The sequence below is a fragment of the Dunckerocampus dactyliophorus genome, chromosome 8 (assembly GCF_027744805.1).
Source record: "Dunckerocampus dactyliophorus isolate RoL2022-P2 chromosome 8, RoL_Ddac_1.1, whole genome shotgun sequence".
NCBI classification, from domain to species: domain Eukaryota; kingdom Metazoa; phylum Chordata; class Actinopteri; order Syngnathiformes; family Syngnathidae; genus Dunckerocampus; species Dunckerocampus dactyliophorus.
Window position 1 is genome coordinate 31,322,994 of NC_072826.1, and position 24,299 is coordinate 31,347,292.

At 41.2% G+C, this 24,299-nt stretch overlaps 1 protein-coding gene across 1 annotated transcript in view; it reads right to left on the reverse strand.

Moving 5' to 3' along the window:
* LOC129186426 (caM kinase-like vesicle-associated protein) overlaps positions 1-20,378 on the reverse strand; it is a 50,599-nt gene extending 30,221 nt beyond the window's left edge. The window contains exon 1 of the mRNA XM_054784695.1: positions 20,165-20,378. The gene's annotated coding sequence lies outside the window, so the exon portion shown is untranslated. The remainder of the gene's footprint in view (positions 1-20,164) is intronic.
* Between the last annotated feature and the right edge of the window lie 3,921 nt (positions 20,379-24,299).

The following is a 24,299-nucleotide window of genomic DNA, read 5'->3' on the forward strand; positions in this document are numbered from 1 at the left end:
TTTCACCTTTAAGTGTTAACTGTAACCCTACTTTTGGCCCACCCTGTATATACAGTGTATACTTTAACATGTGCTGCTTCAAGTGAAAGTGGGAGGTGGGAGGGAGGTTGGTTCTTTGGCAACACCTAGTGGCCACAATCATTTATTGAGTTGAGCTTGCGACGCAGTAAGGCACAAAAATTTTATGATCCACAGCATGCCGGACACTTTTTGTTACGGAATCCTTTCTAATACACTTTTGCCTTGGAGACTATGTGTCTGTAAGTAATGTGCAACTAAATTGTGTGAGACCTTTGTGGATTGATTTAGACAGCAGTGTTGTTTAATTATGTCACTAATTATGTCCAGATTGGAGATTGTAGCTGCTGTGTCAGCCACTAACGAAATACGCACTCATGAGTTCAATGGATTTGTGAATACAAAAATGAAGTTTTGGTGTTAAAATACGTCTGTTTGATATGTGTCTACGCACTAGGATTATTAAACAGGTACGTTTTCATTGTTCTCAAATACAGTGGTGTGAAAAACTGTTTGCTCCCTTCCTGATTTCTTATTTTTTTGCATGGGTGTCACAATTAAATGTTTCAGATCATCAAACAAATGACAACACAACTGAACACAAAATGCAGTTTTTAAATGAAAATTTTTATTATTAAGGGAGAAAAAAAAAATACATGTGTGAAAATGTCATTAAAGTGACCCCCCCGCCCCAAGCATAACTTAATTGAGATTAATTGAGCTCAGTGTGGAAAAGGTTATAAAGCCATTTCTGAAGCTTTGGGACTCCAGCCAACCACAGTGAGAGCCATTATCCACAAATGGCCAAAACATGGAACAGTGGTGAACCTTCCCAGGAGTAGCTGGCCAACCAAAATGGCCCTGGAGGCATCACACTTCGAGGATGCATGGATCTCCACTATGCAGCGTGAAGCTGGGGCTTTACTTTCACTTTTATGCTCCCAAAAACCAGAAAATCTCCAAAGACAGCAGAAAAAGTAGCCAGACTTGTCGCTAGTCGCTTTTGAGAAAATATGTTGCCAGGAGGGTTCGGAATGTCGCCAGATCTGACACGGAGGGGGGCAGGGCGGCAGCCCCGCTAAGGAGCCCTGACACACACAGCAGTGATGAGTGAAACAGACCTCCGTGTCAAGATACAAGAGAAGAGCCCAAATCCGGTCTATATCGATGAGAAATATTTTCTTCGGTTTTTATTTCCTTCTTTCTTCTTGACGTGCAGTGCAGTCGCACAATTGGTTCCAGAAATCCTTCGGATGTCCTCCACGGGACGGACCTCCTCCTCATTACAACCTGTTTCTCCAGATGTCCTTGGTGATTCACGGGTAAATCATCTACCATCTCCACAGACTTCCGGAACCAACACCTGTGCTGTGATGTCCTTTCAGTCAGTGGATGTTATACGCTAAACCAGTGGTGTAACCAGTGACACACAAGCTAGCGATGTGTTAGAAACACTTTTGCAAGCAAGAAGAGTCCCGCAAATAATAATAAATTACGAGTTTCATCTTCAATGCTGACAGGAGCACATTCTTGCCCCCATGTATGAATGGGTTTGTGTACCCCAGCTGGACTTGTTGTGTATATCGCTTGTCTATGTCGGCCACTGAGTGTTGTTGCAAAGTAGGAACCAATTGTGAAAAATCCCTCCAGGATGTGGTAGACAGGGTGGAACCAATCAAACATGTCATGTGCATACATGGAAAGCAACAATCAAAACACCTGACGATGCAGTGAGATAATGATTCAATTATCCATAAAGACCTGCACATTGTTGAAAAGCTAATAAGTGTAGATTTTGGTATCGCCCCATGCAAAACATAAACACATTTTTTATGCATATTGAATGCACTTCCCTTTTATTCTGAGAGAGCACATGAAAATGAACAGCATGAAGAGGCTTCCTGGCCCAGGCACCACGCTGCTGCTTCTTCGAAGTGTGTTCCAAGGTTCTTGGAAGGAAAAAGAGTTGACAAGTTGGTGTGCTGCAGACTTGCTGTCGGCGGCCTTGGTGTGAAATCCAAGGGAAGTTTGGAAAATGCAACCGAAATCCACTGTCAAGTGCTCATGACACACAAAAAAAGTTTGAGAAGAAACAGTAAGAAAATGAAAGTACTCACTTAGTGAAACACTTTTGTCACACGGCTGCCGTAGATAAACAAACAACTGTGAAACAGGAGTGAAATGAAGTGGTGATTTTGACACGCCACCCCCCCCAGCGAGTATTCTGACCCGGACGGCATTTTGGTTGTGACGTGAGTGGAATGTTAGAAAAGGCTTGATCAAGTGATGTTACTCAAACAGAGAACAACAGTCAGCAACAACAGGCAGGAGAAAAACTCACACATTTACTCCTTTTTGCATCCGGGGTAGAGTTCACGATGTAGCGAGGATGAAAGTGCTCAATCAAGCATTTGAACCCGACATTACTCATCACAGGGGCTGGAATCTGCTTACTTTTGCCGTCCTGTGGGAGTTTGTCACGCTTTGCAAATGTTTAGGACAGCATAAAATGTGCTGTGGTTGAATGCCACCTATTATTAGTCAAAACATATGCATGTTTAAGTAAATGTTATGTACAGTCAAACCTGTCTATAGTGGCCACTGAAGGGAAAGGGCAAAAGTGGCCGCTATAGACAGGTGGCCGCTAGAGACAGGTTGGCGGCCATTTTGAACTTGTGCGCACACATATAAACATGTATTTACAAAAAGACTGGAGCAAAACCAAGAGACAGGGGAAAACACTCTGTTGGCACATAAACAGCTAGGTAAATCTAGGTAACAGCTCCGGTGAGGAAACTAGTAATATCAATAACAAGAATGACCCAGCGCCACACATTCGACGGCGCTGGCCTTTTATCCGCCACAAATGTTAGTTGACCGCAGCTGCGCAGCCACCAGGCATGAAGCGGCTGCCTCTTCCTCCCCGGAGAAGATACAGCCCACCAAATAACAGTGCAGGACAGGGGACGCTCGCTCCTGTCCTGCAGAACGACACAAATTTCCATCTTTGATTTTTTTTAAAACAGGATTTTAAAAGCAAGAAATGCAAATTTTAGTGAACGAGCCCGAGGATATACAGTATGTACAGGATACGCGTGAAGCAGTCATGAATGGGTGTGTGCGTGAACAACTGAGTGCAGAGGAGGTGCGAAGATCGTCGTAAACTAACAATACCATCGCTCCTTTCTTATTGAATGGGCTTCTAATCTCTAATTAGTCGGCAATTAAGTGATATTTTAGATATTTTATTCAGGTGTTTTGGCTATTTTAGAATCTATTCACGGCATTGCAAAATGGGAAGATTACCGTTTTGGCCGTCATTGAATCTTTTCAGGGCGCCATTGCAAAGTAAGAAGACGGCTTTTTTATGTCCAACTAGGACTCAGTAATTAAAGTCTACACACGACGGCTTCATTGCTTAAAAAACAAAAAAAAATGGTCAGATATTGACCAAGGGATACAAAATGGGTGGTCGCTGGCCGTGTTAGGCAGGTGACCGCTATACACAGGGTCTATAACACGTAAATTTTCAGCGGGGAATTTTTCAGTAGTTGCTATAGGCAGGTGACTGTTCTATACAGGTGACTGTATTTTATTTTGCCTAAATTAAGCGTTTTCGAGCATAGAAATGGCTAAATGAACTAATACACCAATGTAAGGCATTCAAAAGAAGCAGCTCACACGGTTAGCTAGTTTGCTAGCGATGGCCACAACAGGAAACAGCACAAAGGAGATTGATTGACAGTGGTTTACAACCAATCAGGGCGCAGAAGACAATGGGCAGTGCAGACAGAAGAGAGAACAGTTAACTTCTGACAATGCAATTGTTCTTAAAGGGCCAGGCTCGGCCCATAACAGCGTCCATACGCTGCAAAAAAAAAGCACTAAAATTGCACAAAACAGTGATTCCTCAAAAGGAGAGCCGCGATGGAGCGGGGGAACCCTGTACAATGCAACCCAAAGCCAACAAGAAGCCAAAGCTTGAAAACCCTCTTCTGTTGTTAATGTCTCCTGTTTGTGAACACCTGTCCTTCCTGGTGAAATACATAATTGCGTGATCTATAATGAACAGTCATGGCGGCGCAAGGTGGAACTGTTAATGCTGCACTTCAGGCAATACGGAACTTTCATGTACCTGCCAGCACTTTGCGTTTTTTTATGTTTCATTTTATCAATCATTAAACCTGTTTACACAAAAGGTAAGCAGGTTTACGTTTTGCTTTTTGTTTTATTACTGTATCGAAAATGAACCAAACCGTGACCGTGACCGTGCATACTGTTCCACCCCCGTGTACGCTGCATCTCTTCTTTTGTTTGCAGCAGAAATATTACAAGCTTGTATTCAGTGCTTTCCAGCCTTACTAACTATTCTCTCTCTGGGAGAAAATCCATCAGAATTAAACGTAATCTCGCTTGACGGAATGTTCATGAAAATTAGGATGGATTCTTCGCGAGACAAGCCAGCTTGAATTGAATTTATGGCAGTTTTACAAATTGGAGTGGAACAGTTGTGTTTCTGTCTGCTTTTGTGCAGGTCAACAGATGTTACCGACCTTACTGATGGCTTTTTAAGCAACCGAGTCACAAAACAGCAGACTTAAAAGCTTGTGTGTGATATAAATGGCAGATAATAGCCTTGTCTCCATGGCAACATTGGGGAACGAGCAAGAAGGGACCTGCAGGAGGCGACGTATTCCTCAAGGATGAAGAACTTTGCCTGCCGCAGTCTTCCTCTGCTCAGCACATGTGTCGTGCCCTATTGTGAGAACTGACTCAATAAGGGGTGGTGAGCAGTCCTGCATATGGCCCTGACAGTCCATGTGGAATCACAGCACTGACTAACACACTAACCATACTGGCCACATTGCCTGTTATACACACACAAACGCAAAAAGCAGTTAGAAAATGGATGGCTACATCTCTACAGGACAGGACCTTTTCCTCATGCAAGAAGATTAGGCTCCGTCTGTCAAGACGTGGAGGGTCAGAGGTTCTATTCTCAGTCCCTAGTCTCTTCCAAAGGGCTGTTAAGGTTGACCTCATCATCCTTTTAAATTAACCCTGAAGCAGGGACGTCCAGATCCATATTTTTTGGCTTCCGATCCAATCCGATTTTTTTCTAGTCTCCGATACGGTACCAGTCCTTTTTTTTATAATAAGCTTTTGTTACAAACATGAATTTGTGGAAGTGAATATGGTTATGAAAATAGCTTTTCAAAGCATTAAAATAAGCAAGCGGTCACACTTTACAATAAGGTACACAAAAATACAGAAGTCACTGAGGAACTAATGAAGAACTAATGAGGAACTAATGACCAAGGCACATAAATTTAGACTAGTTACTGAGGAACTAATGAAGAACTAATGAACTAATGACTAAAGCACATACATTTAGATTAGTTACTGAGGAACTAATGAAGAACTAATGAGTAACTAATGACTAAAGCACATACATTTAGATTAGTTACTGAGGAACTAATGAAGAACTAATGAGGAACTAATGACTAAGGCACATAAATTTAGACTAGTTACTGAGGAACTAATGAACAACTAATGAGGAACTAATGTCTAAGGCACATACATTTAGACTAGTTACTGAGGAACTAATGAGGACCTAATGAGTGGAGTAGTTACTGAGGAACTAAGGCACATAAATTTAAAGTAGTTACTGAGGAACTAATGAGGAACAAATGAATAAGGCACATACATTTAGACTAGTTACTGAGGAACTAATGAAGAACTAATGAGGAACTAATGAGTAGAGTAGTTACTAAGGAACTGAGGCACACAAATTTTAAGTAGTTACTGAGAAACTAATGAAGAACTAATGAGGAACTAATGAATAAGGCACATACATTTAGACTAGTTGCTGAGGAACTAATGAAGAACTAGGCTTATTGTGTACCTTATTGTAAAATGTTACCAAATAATCCAACTAATGTATTGCCAAATGTAATTTTTTCCCACAGCATGACCAACAATATTGTTTGTTTTTGTAACAAACCTCTGTGAGTCAGGTCCCTAATACAATAAAAGATCCAATAAAAGTCCATCCAATGAAAGATCAAATTGGAAAAAAATACTTTTGTCATTTGACATGGTTATAGATCAATTTGTGGTGTGATTTAGAATATATTACTCTTTTTTTTAACGAACTCTCTTCAGCGCAATAGTAATTTATTGACGCTTCCGAGTACAGGGTCAAGCAAAATGATCTGACACATTTGTAGGTTAAATAAAAGGCAAATAAAGTAAAGAAACAAGAAAGTGTTTTTATTTTGGAAAAGTACATATAATGCCATTCTGTTTCATTATGTTTTCAAAATGAAATCAGTCCAATGGGATCCATTCTTGTCCACACACTCAATGCAGATCCAGTAGCTGTGAGGTTGGTCACCATAACAAGATGGTGTTTGGAGCTGGTACGGGATCATGTCTACCAAGATTGAAGTGCAAACGGAACGCTCGTTGTGTTGCAGTTACAGATTCGTTTGTTTTGATAAACAGTTGATACCTGAAATGTCTAGATGGCCAGTGGGGGGCCGGAGAGTGACTTAGGGTGGCCACGGCCGCCACGTAGCTCCCCCACTGCGTCCGAGCTACTCCCACAATGACACAGCAGTCCGGGCACAGTGAGGGGAAAGTAGCGCTGTAGCTACGGAGCCCAATATCCAACGTCCAACGTGAAACTAACTTCACCACAGTACATGTCTGCATCGTGGTGTTGCGTTTTCCTCTTCTTGCGTGGGGCAGGAGTCGAGCAGCTTTGAGGCGCATTACCGCACCGACCGTGTTGGAGTGTGGCCCAGAGATGCCAATGTGATGTGGCTCAATCTCATGGCGGAAGCCGATATTATCAAATCTTTGAAATACAGTGGATCGGCAGCCGATCCTGATCCTGAAGATCGGATCATCTCTATTCTGAAGTTTTTATCTGCCATATTTATGTGACATAAGAGGCAGCGGGGGCTTTCACTATGAGTGCGACCTTCATGCCAACATGTGCACGTTACATACGCTGCATGCATTTTGACCCTTGAATTTCCTCTGCTGCTCTCCAGGTACGCATGTTGTTGCGTTTTGCTGGTTTCAGTTTCAAGTTCAGTCTAATATTTCTGAGTCAAGGAACCAGCATAGCCCGACTCGCTCCTGCCTGCAGGCCCTCTTGTGTCGTGCACCGTAAGGCTGTGATTGGTGGGCTTGTAGAACATGATTTTCTGTGTATATGACTCATTCCAAGGACGTACAGTCCACCTCCACGAACGCCTTCTCTTCCCATTTCGGATCAACATTTGCAATAACAATGACTGCAACGCATTGATTAGTTTAGGCTGCAATAACACTCCCCTTCTCGCTTTCATCACCATCGTTCACTGGTGACCAAGGAAGCTAAGAAGCTAAATAGCTGCTGAAAGTTGCTCACAGAGTTGTGACGAAGAGCTATACAAGCAGGAGTGTCCAAAGCGGGCCACATGGGCCATGTGCAGCCTCTTAAGAGTACTCATAACATTTCTTCAAAGTTGGCAGGTCATGCTTGAACGATGCTGGTACCAGCAACTCATACAATGGTTTGTACAGATAAATAAATACACATCAGCAGGTTGTCAATAGTAGATTAGATAGATAGAATACACTGAAAGAGGTAGGCCAGGGTCTATTGACAGTGATGATGTGAATGACTGTGATGATAACTGACACAATTCATAATAGCAAAAAGACTTGAAATGATCAAAAAGTCAAACCCACAGCACACTCCCTCACCACATAAAGACGTGTCATTTAATTCATGCAATGAATTAAATTTATATATGCATTAAATTTATATAAGCTGCAACCTTGCACAAAATGAATAGTCAGAACGATTACAAATAAGACTGGAAATATTCCACAAAGCCATAGAAATTGCAGTCATACAGCAAAATAGAACATGTAATTTAATGAATGCCATCACCCCTCTTGCAAGTAATTAACGACGGTGGCAACTCGGACACAATAAACAATAAGAAAGAAACCAAATAAGACTGGAAATAGTCCGTACAGTATGGGAAATTGCTGGAATAGCGCAGGTCAGAAGTGACGGCTGCAGTTCGAAGGCACAGCGTTAGTAAGAGAAATCGCGCCCAAGTCCAGCAGGGTACGGATGATCTAGTGTGACTACACCCTTAGTGTCCACAAAAATGTCTACAAGACGGAGCTGTAAGGCTGTTCAGTGGATTCTTTCTTTTAAGCGAGGTTCATGTATACCAGGGATGCTTACAATTTTTCAGCCTGCAAGCTACTTTAAAATGACCAAGCTCCAAAGATCCATAAATATACTCAACATGGCAAGAAAGATAATTAGACATAATTCCTCAATAGTTGTGTAAGCTGAGTACTGGTAATATGTCGTACGTAACGTTCATTAGACACGCACTTCATGTATTCCATCCAGTTAGCATTTGCTATCAAACATAACCAAGAAATGAAAATGATTATGCAAAAGACAATGCAGCCGAAATCAAGGCAATGTATTAAAAAAGTTCCAGCAGCGGGCACATTTTCCATTTCATCATGACGCCAAGCGAAGCCATCAAACAATACACTTTTTTTTTCTACATAACTAGCCGCTGAGTTAGTTTATCCGTAATCAGAATAATAAAGATGAAAGTTGCATGTCCGTGTGGAGCTTGAAACGCCGCGGGGGAGCAAGAGCGAATCAGGAGGGGAGCTTAATGTCAGCTGACTGATATCATATGACATCTACAAAGTGACGTTTACGCCATGGACCCAAACTACCTTGGTGATCTATCGGTAGCTCGCGATGGACACTTGATGTACAGTATACAGTATGTGGCTGCACATTAAAACTCTGTTTCTGCTCACTCTATCCAGCGTGTTCTCTTCTAATTACATCCCTGTGACGACACTGACGTAAAATGAAACTGTGCAGGCACAATGGAGCCAATTTTAACCGACTGACTCATCCGAGGCAAACAAGTGGCTACGGTACAATGTGTGCTGGGAAATTTGGAGCCATAGCGCTAACAGCCCATGGGGTTGGTCCTCTGATGCGTGCTTTGCCTTTCTCATATAAACTAATGTGGCTAGAAGAGCAGACTCGGCACACTACAAAAATCTTCTATCTACAACAAAGCTGGACTCCAGCTTCTTTTCCTCCCACGCAAATGAGGAAACGTAATCTCAGATGCCTTTCTCCAGTCAGCAGTAGCAGTCTGTATCTAAATATACGTTGCTTCGGCTTCCTTGTGTCGGCAGCTATACAGTTAATCTGTTTTGTTGTAATCTGGTGCGTGGTGGTGCTCAATGAGGAGAGCGCATAACACGCTGAGCAAACAAGCAGGGAGGAGTGGCGTCACGCCATCTACACGGGAACATGTGACAGGAGGTCAGCATGGTGGGAGGTGATGAGATGAATGACTGTGGTGTGAATTATTGTCGCTAATGGAGCATCCACCTCCAGCGAGCACTTTCCTCAGCTTTGCTCATCTTATGGCCTGGTGTGCCTTTGCACAAACCTTCCATGCTACCCTTGCCTCTCCTGATCTGCTTGTCTCCTTGACATCATGTGTCCGGGAAACCATATATCTGCCACGGTATTTCTCTTTCTAATTAATGTAATGCAAAACATTGGCTATTTAGCTCCATGTAAAAGAATTGCTTCCTCTTCACACTTCACTAGCTAATCAGACCATTCTCTGCGCCTGTTGTTGGTTGCCGTGGTTACAACGTCCGTCAGTATGGCATAGCAGTACTGTACTGTTCCTGCTCGATGCAGAGAAATGCAGGAGGAGGGTTAATGTTCTATGCTGCATGAATGTAGGGCACATTTTTATCTGCATTCCTCATGTTTTGCATGTGTTTTTATCTTTTTAAAAGTAGATCGCAATCAATAAAAGAATAAAATACAGTAGACAGTAGATCCTTACTATAAACACAACCCTAAATGAAACTACATCATCGAAGGGCCTTTTATTTCGTTACAGCGACAGCCAAGACTGAGAAAAAGTGATAAAAAAAACATTTCTGATATTTTTTGTAATTTGTGCTAACATAGGCTCTAATAAGGTTAATCGAAAAAGCAATAATTATTGCTAATTATTGCTTTATCTCTTCTTAGGCTGATGACATTGTAAGATGTTAACTGTTGCTTGTTCATCACAGTTGGACGTACAGCGGTAGCTTCGTTTTTGTGGAATTCGCTCTTCGACAGAAATAATTGCCAAAAACATGTCTCGGTTATCGTACATCCAAACAGTATGTCGAACACACTACAGTCATCCCTCGCCACTTTGCACTTCAAATTGCGTGTCTTCACTCTATCGCAGCTTTTCAAAATATTAATTAGAATTATTAATTTAGAAATCTGCGGTGTTTTGTGGTTGACTACGACCTTTTATCAGTCAAATATTAGGCCTCTTTAAGCAAATTGTACGTATTTCTGGCCTAAATCAAGCATTTTCAAGTATAACAATGGCTAAATTAACTAAAATACGAATATAAGGCATTCAGAAGACGCACTCAAATACATGTTTTTAAGAGGTAGTATTCTACACTGGTCCCTAGGTGTCAGTAATTTTACATTGATGAGACAATAGCCACTGCAGGAAGTACTCAGTGTGAATTTTCTGTCTTTTATGTCGACTATATTGGGTAATACGAGTGTGAAGGTGACTATAGGGGTGTTATCTCATGTCTACAGATCTCCATATTTAGAAGGTCGTAAACAGGTTTTCTATGCTCTAGCTACAAAAATGTTCCATTTATGAATACTGAAACCTACTTTGCGGAAATTCACTTGTCACGGTAACTACAGTTTCTCTCTATTTTTTTTAGCCAAAGCAGAAAAAATGTAATGTAAAGCCATAGGATATAATGGGATACAATCCACAAACGCTAAAGATTAACATGCCAGCCTTTATCACGTCAAACTAGAGGTGTAACGACTCATTAACTACATCGATGCATCAATTTATATTCCTACGATCCCGTTACATCGATGTGTTCAGCAAGTTTCCATTTCGGACAACATGTATCGATGTGACACCGTTTAAAAGGTAATCATTGATTGAATTGAAATTAGGAAATGAAGCACTGGATTTAAGCACAGCAGGCTTTATATGGGTGATTTGGGTTTTTTTTAGCATTTTTAATGATGAAGACGTTAAACGTTACCCGATTCAGCCTGCCTGTCTGTGACGTCATGGTCTTCCGGGTGTGTGGTGGTCATGGGAGATGTGGTGGACCTGTGAAGCACAGTTGATTCGCTTCTTCGCCTTTTGGTCACCATTCTGTATTTATATTTGACTCATCTGACCTTATTTGAAACTCCTTTTAAGTGAGATTCATGGAGACAATATGCAAAGTAACAACGTTTTGTACGCCTCTCGACGGTAGTTTACAGTCCAGTAGCAGTGACGCTTAGTGACGTCCTCATCCAGAATTATTACTACTTTTCAGGATGAAGAATACCCAGAGGTCACAGCCGGGGGTCATGGTGGTAATAACACCAATGACCCCCGAAAGACGCCCATCACCTCTGCTGCACAGTGGGAGAAGATCAAGACTATTGTAACCCCCACATGCATTTGCATAAGCAGTGCACTCGCGGATGAACATGCCTGCAGTCTCCGCGTGACTCAATGTTGAGGTGAAATATTAATTCATTCCATTTAGAATTCCACTTCAAACATTCTATTAGTGGATGATGGGCAGGATGGCCCTTTGAAGTTCCATGATGCTGTGAGTAACCCTTCCACTATAGATGAGACTTGAGGGAAGACAAGATCCCCTCTATTGGATTGCCAGACATTTACAATGAATGATGCTGCAGCCGATTGAGGTGTACTTCATGAATGAGTCTCACTGTCTTAAGTGATGGGCAGTATTCCCCTGTAATAAAGAAGCAATGGATGTGTCATCAAAGCAAATAACTGGTCTATTCTTCAGTTTCAGTGGTATAGCACGGGGGCGGCATGCATGTCTGTGTAGCAGTGGGGCGTTGGAGCAGTAGTCTTCATTTATAAACGGATACCCTGACATTCGAGCTCACCTCACTCCCCATCCATCTTCGACCGTTTATCCGAAGTCGTGTCGCAGTGGCAGCGGCCTAAGCAGGGAAGCCCAGACTTGCCACTTTGTCCAGCTCCTCCCGGCTGATCCCGAGGCGTTCCCAGACATAGTCTCTCCAACGTGTCCTGGTGCCTTCTCCTTCTTCTTCGGCTGCTTGTACCCGCGGTCTTGTCCTTTCGGTCACAACCCAAAGCTCATGACCATAGGTGAGGGTAGGAACGTAGATGGACGGGTAAATTGAGAGCTTTGCCTTTCGGCTCAGCTCTCTCTTCACCACAACAGACCAAGTCCGCATCACTGAAGACCTCGCACCAATTCGCCTGTCGATTTCACATTCCATCCTTCACTCACTCATAAACAAGACATCGAGGTACTTAAACTCCTCTACTTGTGGCAGGATCTCATCTCCGACCCGGAGATGGCACTCCACCCTGGAGAACCGTGGACTCAAACTTGGAGCTGCTGATTCTTATCCCGGCCGCTTCACACTCGGTTGTGAACCGATCCAGTGAGAGTTGAAGGTCACGGCTCGATGAAGCCAGCAGGAACACATCATCTGCAAAAAGCAGAGACCCAATCCTGCAGCCACCAAACCGGAACCCCTCAACGCCCTGGCTGCGCCTAGAAATTCTGTCCATAAACATAATGAACAGAATTGGTGACAAAGGGCAGCCGTGGCGGAGTCCAACCCTCCCTGGAAACGGGTCCTATGAACCAAACTCTGACATGGGTCATACAGGAACGAACAGCCTGAATTAGCTGGTCCACTACCCCATACTCCCGGGTACTGCCCACAGAATTCATCGAGGAACACGGTCGAATGCCTTCTCCAAGTCCGCAAAACACATGTAGACTGGTTGGGCAAACTCCCATGCACCCTCAAGGACCCTGCTGAGAGTGTAGAGCTGGTCCACAGTTCCACGACCAGGACGGAAACCACACGCTCCACTTTCCATACCTTTTTAAGAGTCACTTAGAGCAGTGGTCCCCAACCTTTTTTGAGCCCACAACCTCAATTACATCAATCCTCTCACGGATCGGTGAAAAGCAAAAAAATAATGAAAATAGTGAAAAAGGTACGCTCCAGACCTCATCGTAATCTAATGTAATGCATTAAACAAAGAAAAGCTCCATATCAAATTCACACACACTCGTTTGTTTTCCAATGAGACGATGAGATCACATGGTTGGATGTGGGTGAGTGACTTTTCCTTTAACCTTTAATCCAAAATGAAGGAACAACAAACTTCTCCCTGCACGCAGTACACAAGGGATTTGGCACATTAGCATGCCTGGAAGCGACAAAAAACATATTTTAAGTAGCTGCTGTCTGTCTGCTTTCTTGTCTCCCCATTAACTTCATTGGTCTGGGAAATTGTTCAGCAGGCCCAGTGAGACGGCTTGTTAACATAGTTTGTCTCTTTATATGAACACCGGTGCCGAGGTAACGTCAGGGAAAAATAAATTGATTGTACAGTCGTCCCTCGTTCATTGCGGTTAATTGGTTCCAGAACCGACCGCGATAAGTGAATTTCTGTGATTTAGGATTCAACATTAATAAACTGAATATTTTCATAGTCATAGCATAGAAAACCTGTTTATGACTTTCTAAATACTATTTTTGACATTTTTAGAGCCCTGTAGGCATGAAATAACACCCCTATAGTCACCTTTACAGTCCTATTATTCTTTATTTACACCACATTGTGCATCACTAATGCGCAGGTTACGGCATCACTGCAAGGACAAAAGACACGGCCGCCGCTCATAGCCTATAGCAAGCCACGAGCTAACACGTTAGCCTCCAATTTATTTGTTCGAAACTTAAGAAAGTGTTTAAAACAGAGCAAGAAGCCAAAAACATACCACTTCCACACAAAATGGGAGAACTTTTCGTATTGAGAAGCCAAACTTTTCAATGACCCAGCAACTAAGTGGAACTACAGAAATCCGTCCAGAACTGGACTTGCGACACCAAGTGGGGGCTGGTAAGTCACTGCTGATGTCCTACACTGCTGACGGGGATACAACTTCATGTCAAAAAATCCTAACTATCCCTTTAAAGAAGTAAATCGGACCATGTTGTCACACCTAATGTTGCTGATTATTGTTCTCTGTTTGAGTAACATCACTTGATCCAACTTTTTCTACCACTACAAAAATAAGTAATAAAAGTGTGTCTGATTCGTGCTGACGTCAGACTGATATCGGTATTGGCCAATATTCAAGGCTGCAATATCGGTATTGGATCGGAAGTGGAAAAGTTCTATTGGGCCAGCCCTAAAAGCTATAAAAACATGTTCTGCGTTAACATTTTTTAGACCTGTGGTGTAACTGTGTTAGTTATCAAAGAACTGCAGAGTCAACCGCTGATGACATCATAGACGGGCGATGGAGCTGACTTCTTGTTCCCATGTATTAGCAAGCTGCTTGTGATAAAAATACATTGAGAACACAGTTACAATCTTATTAATAAAAAGACGGGGCGCCATATCATCGGAAAATGTACGCTGGATTTTCATGTAAATTTTCGATGTTAACTGAAAATCAGTCATGGCATACACTAACCAAGGTATTACGGAAAATTGGGACCACCTGAGACAAAGGTGTCTGTGTTGTTTCCTGAGCATTGTTGAACTGTTTTATAAATGTATTTTCTGTAAGATTCCAATCATTTTTCAACATTTTCTTAAATAAAAATCGCTGAATTTGCACATTTCCTGATCAAATACAGTCCACAAACTTAAACCTTCTCGGCTTCGTGGTACCGTCTGAGTTGGACCTTGGCGGCTGCAAGTTTCTGTTTGTCCTCACATCGCCAAAAATATAATGTTGCACAAACATTTATTATACACGATGACTTTATAGTGCCTGTGTAATGTTTTTCATGTAAGTGTGACATCATCATTCTTGCTAATCGGGCAACAAAATACATAGCGGAGGCACTTGCAGTACCGCTGCATCCTTAAGGGGTCAGGCATGTGTGAGCTGGAAGGTGCTCGTCAGTGCTGTCATTCCGGTGGGGAAAAGCCGGTGTTTTTTTTTTTTTTACTTTATTGAAATAAACAAACAGCAATGCCGGCTAGAGCTAGATTTACAAACAAGTGAAATGCAAGATATTTAAGGTATGTTAACATATATATAAGATATGTTTATGATCTGCTGAATGAATAAATTACTTTGACTGCCAGGGATTATATACCCAAGCTCACCAGGAGGTGAGCAAATTTTTTACATCAAAGTAAATAAGTGTAAAAATGTACGAACTCACAAGTTTTTCGGTTAACACAAAAAAATCTATGCATGGGAATGCGAAGTATCCGAAAAAAATTTGAAAACATTTTTTGAACCAAAGTGACTTATCCTCTCAATGACCAACCTGTATTTAGATTTTAAAAAAAACAGCCAAGAACCTCAAAGCACGTCACTGCCTTGGCAACAATATACTAAAATGCCACCCGTGCAAGTAAGAACAGCAGTGCTATCTCCTGCGCACTGGTGTCAAAGTGTGTGCGTATTATATTCCATACGAATATTCCATCAAAATATGCCAAAAAATACAATTTCTTCATCCGTAATCACAATTTGAAAGACAAGAGCATATTACAGTATTTTTGATTAAAACACAGTAGTGTGCCTCAAATTACCTCTCTGGGCCTCCGCATGACATATTTGCCGCAGCACTAATTGCCTCTATACTACTGCAGTGTGTGTTCTGATGCGAGCATTAAGTACAGTACTCGCTGGGTGACAATAGTTTTGCAGCACGGGTCTTGCACAGGACTCTCTGAGGTGCCATAGAAATTTTAATCAGCACAAAAATAAAAACGCATTCAGCATGGAGAGCAAATATCTACATAATGTCTTTGGGACTTGGGACTGAGGTGAGAGGACCACCTGTGAAGGCCAAAACAAACATGTACTGCACGCTGTGAGGGATGCTGGAGCCCGACTGTTTACTTAGGAAGTCATACAAAGGAGGTGAATGGCTCATCTTTCACTGAAGCCTCATTTTTAGCAGCATTTCACAAGTCTGCAATCCTCCCATTTCCACACAACTCTGTCACAGCACAAGGAATCGAGAGCACTTGAAGCAGCTCTCCCTGGGGATCCAATTCTACACAAATTGCTAGGGTATTTGGTCATCTGCTGCTCTTTCCATCAGCAGCTGCTGCTGCCATGACCCACCCTGGGTCCGGTGCAAGCATGGACCTTTTAGAAGCTGAGCAAATTATTACATACTGGTGCCCCAGTGCGGATCCCTCATTTTAAAGTCTCTTATGACAGATGGGTGACTGACTTCAACCTCGAGTGTAAATGCTCCCATTGTACACGCTTGGCCGAAATTGCTGATACACTCCCACCAAAGAAGGAAAAACCCACAAGAATCACTGAAATATTTGGAAACTGACAAACCCAATAATGATGAAAATGTTCTTAAAAAGTAACAAATGGAAATCAGACGTTGCTTGAATGTGGTTAAAGAGAATGTTTTAAAAAAAAACTAGGTTAACAAAGTACAGTACAGTTCTCCATCGTTTGCCGTTGCTGATTGTTTCCATACCGACAGTGATTAGTGAATTTCCACAAAGTAGGATTCTTTATAAACATCTTTATAAACATCAACTGCTGTTACTGTTTCTTAAAATCGCTCATTTTAGTGCATTGTTTGAGTTCCTTGATTAATCCGTTTCATAATTTGATCCACATACTGAAATGCTTAAGGTTTTGGCGTTGTCCGTGCATGTAAGTGTTTGAAGTTTCATTTTTCCCTCATATAGGTCATATTTCTCCTCTTGTTGAGAAGAATTGTTTTACGTTTTTTGGGTAACAGGTTATTGTTTGCTGTTTGAAAGTTCACCAAGTCAGCAAATTTTGTTTGTGATTTTAGGAATAAAGAGTTTGTATGTTCTTTATGAGCGGCATTATGGATTATCCTAACTGTCCTTTTTTGTAGCATTGTTAGCGAGTGTGTACTTTTATAGTCAAGTGTCAAGTTTTATAGTCAAGAATTTTCATGTAGGCGATCCATGAGCCTGAAAGGCTTAAATTTGGACTTAACTTTCAAAGCACTCGTATGAGTCGAGGTGGTCCAACACTCAGTGTAAATCCAATACAAAATTGAAGAGGAAGAAGTAATCTACCTGACAAACAAGTATACCAATGAAAATACACCCGATATCATATGAAAAAGCAGCATTTTAACGAACGTCTCCACGGACTCTCCTAATCCAGTGCGCACGAACAGTGTTGGATTTTACCGTTGCTGACTTCGGGGAATTGTAACATACTTACAACATACTTGTGAGGCTAAGCGACATAGAAATGGATGGAAGGAGCACGCTTGAGAGGCGGTTTGATGAGCCCATAGGCTTATATACGGCATTATGTTTATTAGAAGCTTTCATTATAGGAAAAAATCCCAATACCGATATTGAACGATATTAAATTGTTATGGCCGATAATATAGGTAGGCCGATATTATTGGACATCCCCAATAAAAATCCTTCATCTCAGTGTGTTTTTAGTAAAAAGAAAAAAAAATCCTGGAATGCTAAGGGGCGAACCTAATATTTTGTTGCACAATTACTGTAATCAAGCCTTTTCTGTAATTCTCGGTGAGACCCCCGCACCTGTCAGCAGGTGTACTGGCCCACTCCTCATGAGCAACCTGCTCTAGCTCTCTCAAGTTTGGTGGGTGCCTTCTCCGGACTGCAGGTTTCAGTTCTTTCCATGGATGTTCAATTGGATTTAAATCAGGGCTCATGGAATGCCACTTTAGAGTAGTCCAGTGTTTCACCCTCAGCCCTTCTTGAGTGTTTTTGGCTGTGTGTTTTAGGTCGTTATCCTGTTGGAGGACCCATGACCAGGCTTCCTGACACTGGGCAACACATTTCACTCCAGAATGCCTCGATAGTCTTGAGATTTCATTGTACCCTGAGCACCCTACTGTATGTCAGACGCAGCAAAGCAGACTTGGAACATAAGTGCGTCTCCTTCACGTTTCATAGCAGGTATGGTGTTCTTTTTTTCTGTATGCTTCATTTTAGGGGTGCAATGATTCCTCGAATAATTTGAGTACCTCCATTACGTCACTCACGCAGAGGACGAAGAAGGAAGCGGATGACGCGGGAAGATTGAAGAGGCGAGAAAATGCGACGAGGCAATGAAAGGAACAAAGGAAAACAAAGAATAAAGTTGCAATTTTGTCGCCAAACAAAATGTAAAAAAAAACAGACAGAAAATGTGGCTAGACAGCAAGTTGAACACCGTGACGTGTATCCGTTGTAACGCGGCACTTACATACCACAGCGGCACATCTTATACCTTGCATCATCTCCTCCCGAATAGAGCGGAACATCCGTGACAAGGTAAAATTAACGTAGCGCAAATCAGTGAAATCAAGGTTGATGTACCTGACTAACATAATGTTAGCTGTGTGGAGGGCGAACTTTCTCTTAATTATGACTACTGTCCAGTGTGTGGCGGTAATGTGACTTCATACAGGGTTTACTTCAGCTGCAAAAACATAAAAACATTTTAGCTCACTAAACAGTAGCTGCTCATTTGTGTAATGGAACAAGGAAGTGCGTGTCTCGCTTACTTAGTTGAGAGTAATGTGTTCCACTACGGGTGTCTTCATTTCACTTTGAACGCTGCAAAAATTCATATCTTAACAAGAATATTTGTCTTATTTCTAGCCTGCTTGTCTAAGTTTAGGATTTATAAATGCACAGCCATCAACATCATGTAATATGTCATTTAGTCTTACTAATGTCTTAGTAAAGTCATTATTATTTCTCTCCTTTTACAGTGTTGTGTGTTTATAATTGCACTTGAACCAATCAAAAATATGTTTTTTTCTTTACTGAGAACAAAATCTTCCAGCAAACTGAATCGACTGTAAGAATGTGCAACGGCCCCAAGCTAATATTCTTCTGTGGCTGGGAACATGAACGAGTTCAGACAGATTAGTGTCAGTGTGGCACAGGCGGCCATAGTAAAAAAGTGTAATCTATCGCACAGTCGCAGCAGCAGAACTTAATCCTCATGAACTCACGTCTTTGCACAACACAAGGCACACATTTCAAAACCAGAGGTGTGGAGTGTGCATGTTCTCCCCAGGCTTGCGTCTTTTTTTCCCCCAGCTTCTTCCCACATCCCAAAAACATGCATAATTAAAGGCTCTAAATTGTCCATAGGTGTGAATGGTTAGCAATTGTAATGTAATGGATGTTCTATCGATTACATAAATACTGTTATTAGTAGGCTGTGCTGCCACAGTTGATGACTAAAGTTGGTAGACTATAAAGCATCTCAATTATAGTATAGTGTGTGGCTTTGTAAAAGAAACGTAAGATAAGCCACATTACAGAAACTATCAATCCATATATCGACAGTATTGATAGCAAGGGTAGTATCATGTGTTTTATCAAATATGTATTACTTTGTTGGACACAGGAGGGCTTTGGGGATTACGCATCAAAAAGTATTTGAATGAGAGCCAACAGTAGTTTTTTTGTTTTTTTTTCTCAAGCAATTGTTATTTTGATTGGATATGTAGTAAACATTTGTCAATTTTGTCATTCATTGTTGTTTGTCCATTCAAAAAAAAAACACGCCCAAAGCCTTTGTCCTCTGTTTTATCCTAATTACAATCATGATCAATAAAAGAAAAGGCAAAATCACCAAAATCATTCAATCATCATGAAATATTCAAAGTAAAAAGTATCGGTATTAGTATTTGGTATGATATCAAATACACACCAAAATGTACGGTATCACTCACCCCTAATAGACCTTAGAAATGTCTCCTGAATGCGTGATGGTTAAACATGACAAAAGTTACTAAAACCACACCGAATTGCAGCATCAGCATCAAGTGAGCTCCGGCATCCACTTACACAACTAGCAAGAATTCACAAGCACTCTGATGCTAACACATCATTCGTAATGTTGCTATTGTTTGAAGTATTTAACAAACTTGTGTTAAAAAATAAGATCGTTCCCACTTGAAATCACTTCCGACTCTCTTAGTTTGAAACACGGAAGGTTTGAATCTTTAAAAACAACTCACCTGGACACCAAAATTCCCTCTCCAAACGATACCGATACCGAGTGAATGCAGGTTCTTGTCCTCGGAGTACACCTTGCCGACGCTCGTTATCGGCAAAGTTGGTGGAAATGAAAGTTGTTCTCCGGCAAATTCTTGCGACCTTGCAGCTTGTAGTAGTGTGCGGTGCACCATCTGCTGCCACACTGAGCGTCGAGCTCCGTGGATGAGGAGGAGGACGAGTGTGGGGGGTGAAGCGCGCCCAACACACACAAACACACACAATGAGTTTATTTCACCTCACAAACATTCACTGGATTGAGCAGTTAGCAGAAGTTTTCAAAAGATCGGCGATCTGTAGCCTATAAAGTTATACTTTGTACCGTAGATGTGCTTTGTAATAGTGCGTGGACACTTTACATGCGTGCACGCGTACACTTTACATTATTCACACAGAATCCAATACATAGAACACTCTTCATAGTCACCACGTGACATACACTCATACGCAGCACAGGCAGACACGTGATACAACAGCCGTACAAGTGACAAGTGACAAGTGACATACACGTACACGTGGTAACAATACAGACTAGACCAGGGGTCACCAACGTTCTTCCTCGTGAGAGCTACTTTTACAAAATGAAAATGGCCAAGAGCTACTTTTTTTGTAACATTTATTTTCAGAGCTTATTTTAAAGCCAAACAAAGCAAATATGCTTGTTTTACCAGAACATGAACAAAATGCTGGTGTCCACAACTCACATGTTGTATTTCACAATGCATTTCCTTCTACTGTTCTTTCATTATGAACTGAACACCTGAATGAAAAGCAGCCTTGTGGGCACCTCATGTGGTCGTGGGGGCTACCTGGTGCCCGTGGGCACCACGTTGGTGACCTCTGGACTAGGATGTCCCCATCCACATTTTTTGGCTTCCGATCCGATTTTTTTTATAGTGTTGCTCATCTGATACAGATCTCTTTTTTTTTAAATAATAAGCTTTTATTCTAAACATGAATTTGTGGAATTGAATATTGTTGTGAAAATAGCTCTTCGAAGCATTAAAAATAATGCAAGCAAAATCTTGCTGAATGTACTTTATTGTTCCACAGCAGGACCAACAATATTGTTTGGCTTTTGGAACAAACTTCTGTGAGTCAGCTCCTTAATCCAATAAAAGATCCAATAAAAGATCAAATTGGGGGAAAAAATGGGCATGGAAAATACTTTTAGGGTACTAATCATTTGACATGCTTATAGATCAATTTGTGCTGTGATTTACAATATATTACTTTTTTTTTAACAAACTCTCTTCAATGGAACAGTAATTTTTGGGCGGTCCCCACTATAGAGCAGGGGTGCCCAAAGTGCAGCCCGGGGTCTGTTCGTAGCCTGCAGCTGTAGTTTTTTAATTGGCCCTTGGCACATTCTAAAAATACAATTAAACAAGAATTCAACAGCAAAAATGGAACAAAAGAGTGGTCATTTTACAAGAATAAAGTCACAATATTCCAAGAAAAAAATAGTTATTTTACAAGGAAGAAAAGGCATAATTTTACAAGAATAAAGTCATAACATTATTCGGAAAAACATGCAATTTTTAAGTTAAAGAAAAAAGATTGATCGCAAAAGTTGTAATATTATAAGAAACAAAACAAAGAATGAAGTGGCACATTTTGCAAATTTAGGTTGGAAAAGTTAGGATTTCAGGAAAATAAAGTAGAGCTGTCCGATAATATCGGCCCATCGATATTATCAGCCCGATATTGGCATGAAAATGTAATATCGGGATCGTTTTTTTGCCCGGTGCCCGGCGGAGGGCGGACACGGTGCTGGACTTCCCGGTAGAGGCAGATGTGCATTGAGATGGATGGATGGATGGATGGATGGAAGGAAGGATAGATAGATAGATACTTTATTAATCTCCAAGAGAAACTCACATTTCCAGCAGCTCTGCAAAAATGTCAAAATGAACTTAATTGCAAAACAAAATAACTAAGTGATAAGAAAAATAAGAATCGGTTATCGGCAAAAAAGCGGCTATATTGGATATATCCCCAGAATAAAGTCATAGTATTAGAAGGAAAAAAAGTTGTCATTTTACGAGAATAAAGTTGTAATACCTTGAGGACAAAACATAACATTTTTAGAAGCACAAAGTTGAAATATTAAATAAAAAAGATGTTATTTTCTAAAGTTACAACATTATGAGAAACCAAAGAATACAAAGAATGAAGTTGCAAATTTTGGAAAATTAGGTTGGTCTGAAGATATAACATTACAAAAATAAAGACAAAATATTATGGGAGTAAAGTCATAACATTACAAGAAAATGAAAATGTACAGTAAATGTTGAAATATTTGAAAACAACAACAGAAACGGAAAAAACAAGCTAAAAAAAGTAATTTAAAAAAACTAATGATACACTTTTTAACCTATAAAAGCTGAGGTTTGGCTGTTTCTTCTTGAAATATTTAAATATTTGTAACTTCTGAGCATATGTAAATGTAAAATATCAACGTGAACCCAAAAGACTCAAAGGAGTCATCTTGATTTTGTTATATAACAGCTGATACCAGGGGTGTCCAAATTTGCGGCCCACGACTCGTTTATTATTGGCCTGCGGCACATTGTGGAAATAAAATGAAACAATATGAAAAACTGGAAAAATAGAGAAAAAGGCTCAAAGGAAAGAAAAAAAAAACCCCAAAAAACATGTTGATACTAATAATTAATAACATTTGTAGGCTTTTTGTAAAATAAAAAATACATACAAAAATGCACATTTGTCAAAACTGTCGACCAGCCGTAGCTGCGCCACTGAGTGTTTTTAAAAGCATGCATTTCCAGTGTTAGGTTTCAGCTCACCCAATAATCCACTGTGGTGCACGGTATTGTTACTGGAACACGTGAACAAAAGAAAAGTGTGATTTTTATCATATTAAAAGAGCTGCGTGCCCACCAAGCATTGGAAATATTAGAGGTGTGAAACAATGCAAAGTCATTCAGCAAGACCTTAAAAGTGGGTGTCGCTTCACAGCATGTCTGATAGGTTTAGCACTAAGAGTGAGTCACTTTATTTCCTGTCATGATTATATGGGTGGTGTAAGCAAGCAAAGCTGTATTTATTTTTGCAGAAAGTAGACTAAGCTGCAATTTGTCCGTTCTGGAACAAAAGTGACAGCTGGTAATCTGTCACAAGTGTGTTGTGCTCTTTAAGGAGACGGTTCTGGTCACAAAGTAGATGTCCTTCCTGTGAGAGGTGTCTCTAATGTGTGTTTTATCCTCACGCTTCAGCACAGAAAGTACCATTTAGGTCATGGTGGTTCTGAGCTAATTATTGGAGACATCCTGTCGCCCTGCTGCTGCTCTCCTCCGATGTTTCTTTAGCGAGCCTTGTACTTCTCGTCACAGAGAGACCTGCTGTTTTCTCTGCAAGTGCCTGATATCGCAACAGCAACCACGGCCTTGGAGCATCACAGCGCTCTAGCTGGAGTTGCTATAGCAACGGGTGATCGCAAGCATTATTCCGCTGTTTGTGAGCATATTGAGGCGATGATGAGGGGAAAATGATTTTACAATCAGTCATCAGCAGGACAGCGGCATCTGCACCACAACGCCAGGCTTTCCAAACGCTGGTAGAGCAATAAATGTCAACCTGTTATTGTTCCTCATTACGGAAATGCGCAAGAACACGAAAAGTGATGTAATGACTATAATATATGCCTCACTGTGGGTAACCATCCGTGACTGATGTTTCCTCTGGCAGCATCTCCCTAAACGAGGATGTAAAATCACAAAGGGCACAGCATGATTTGATATCACCCCTTCAGAGGGGCTGCTGCATGCTGACACTTCAGCCCCTCTTTGAAAAGGTCACAGCCAAAGGCATCAAGCAACACATTGGCACTCACTTTGCCTTGTAAAATAAATACACGGAAACTTCCCAAGTCAGTCTAAAGCCGCAATCTGTTGCATGGTGCTGGTCGACTTCCGATGTGTTTGAATTTCAAAACATATCATTAATAAAAATGTACTGTATATCTGTTAGGGGTGTCACGAGACGCCCAACTCACGAGACGAGACGATGCAAGAGACTAGGTGCACGAGAGCAAGTTGCAACGAAATTTTAACATTCATTTTGACAAAAGTACAA